The following is a 2,224-nucleotide window of genomic DNA, read 5'->3' as shown; positions in this document are numbered from 1 at the left end:
GTAGTTTACAGAACATAGACTTGAATACTGCTGTATCCACTTATTAGCCATGTTACTCTGGGCATATCATTTATTCTCAGACTGTTTCTTTTGTTCTTTTATCTGTAAAGTGGGGATGACAGTGTCACCTATAACAAAATTCTCGTGACAATCAAATGAGGAAAAAATGCTTTGAAAATATTAAGCAACATATAGTAATTATAATTATCATTGACTGTTGCTGACTATATCTAGCCATTGTCTTATCATTTTTTAATATTCCTTGTTTCCCTTAGATATCATCCCTTCAGAAAAATTGATATTGTAATCACTTTAAATTTTATCATTTTGACACTATTTTTGCAAGCCCATAGATAATATTATCTATGATCTTTAATTTGTCTGTACAGTCATTTTCAAGGTCAGTTCCTTTGGGTTGCAGAGAATTCATTTTTTAACACTTTTATTTTGCTTTTCTTCTGCCAATTTTTCTGCCACTTCTGTATTTTTTTATATTTTTGCTCCACATCTGTCATTGTATCCCTAAAAATCCCCATTTCTTTTAAAGGAAGGTCCATCACATAAATTCTACACCTTATTTTTTCCTCCATTTTTAAATTCTAGATTGTGATGTCTAACTTTTGACTTAATTGCATTCTTAATATCTAATTGTTACAGCTGTATTTTGATTGAAAATTTTTCATTCATTTTTCTTGAATCTCTGATGTTTGTTTATAATATTCTATCATTCTCTTTGAACTTATACTTAGAACTCTTTAGATTTGTCTTTAAATGTGAGGTACATTTTTTTTCATTTTCTTGTTTGGCTTTTTTATCTTTAAATCATGTTCTTGTGTCTCCCCCTAGGTGATAGTATTATCACCTAGTTTACATCTTTCCTTCTTTTTCACTGATAGACTGATGCTGCCATGTATTATCTTATGTAACCCAATTAAGCTTTTTATTTATTTATTTATTCAGTTTCCTCTTATTCTCTGAGCCTAATAAGAATTAAAAAATAAATGAGATATTTTTGCACCATTTATTGATAAAGCTTTGTTTTTATAAGTAATGAGCATTTCTTTTTTTCCAAACACTCAGAAGCCACCCTTAACAATATTTTCTATTATTCATTCTTTAATAATATTTTTTATAATTTTTACAAGAATTGATGTCAGTCTTATTAGCCTATACTTTAATGACTCCATCCTCTTTAGTTTCTAACATTGTTGACACTAGGTTTTACATAATCAGGTATTAGTGGAGTTTTCAAACAGCCTCCTTCCCCCTTCTTGCACTCCCATTCAAAGAATTTGTATTTTTGGCTTTAACCTTTTTCTTTCTAGTCATCTTAAACAGCTGAGTGATACAATAGGTAGTGCTGGGATAATCAAATTCACATACTGTCTCAAACACTCAACTAGCTCTGTTATCCTGAGCAAGTCACAAAACTTCTACCTGCCTGCGTTTCATCAACTGAAAAATAGGGATAATAATAACTATCTCACAGGATTTTTGTAAAGATTAAATGGGAAAATATTTGCAAATCACAACACAATGCTAGTTAGAGAGTAGGCACTTAATAAATGCATGTTCCTTCACCACCCATGCGCAGTTCCTCCGTGGCATTTTATTTCGAAGAATTCTGCCTATTCTTTCTTTCAATTCTTTAGAATTTGCTTGCCTGGAATCTAGAATGTGTGTCCCGATCCTTTGCTACCAGGAGTTTTAAGAAGTCTGATATTTGAGTAGGTTCTCTTTTACACTTCAGCAACCAATTGTTCCTTGTAAGAGTTAGGAATCAGAAGACTGAAGATGTTATTTTAGCTGTACTCATAACAAAACTGAATGTCAACTGGAAAACTATTCCTTAAAAAATTTGAAGACAGAAGGTTCAAGATGCTTTTAAAAAGATTCAACCACGTGAATGTTCTTTACGCATTAAGACATAGTACCAGAAAGCAAATACAAAAAGTATTTCATAGCCAAATTATATTTTTGAACACTGTACATGGCAGCATGAGATAATAGAAGCGTATTAGTAGACTATAGTGCATTTTCCTTTGGTAGAGTGTAGACAGTAGCAGCAAGCAAGAAAACAAAATGTTTTAAAATTCAAATCACAGACTACTCCCAGGTTTTTCTTAATTACTTGTGTTAGTTTAGAGGCTAGACAGTAGGTGATAAATGAGTTCTGTGATCATAATACTCTTTGGAGACTGCAGAGGATTTGACTTTAATAGTT

Source organism: Notamacropus eugenii, chromosome 4 (genome assembly GCF_028372415.1).
Source record: "Notamacropus eugenii isolate mMacEug1 chromosome 4, mMacEug1.pri_v2, whole genome shotgun sequence".
Classification (NCBI taxonomy): domain Eukaryota; kingdom Metazoa; phylum Chordata; class Mammalia; order Diprotodontia; family Macropodidae; genus Notamacropus; species Notamacropus eugenii.
This window is presented reverse-complemented; position numbering follows the sequence as displayed.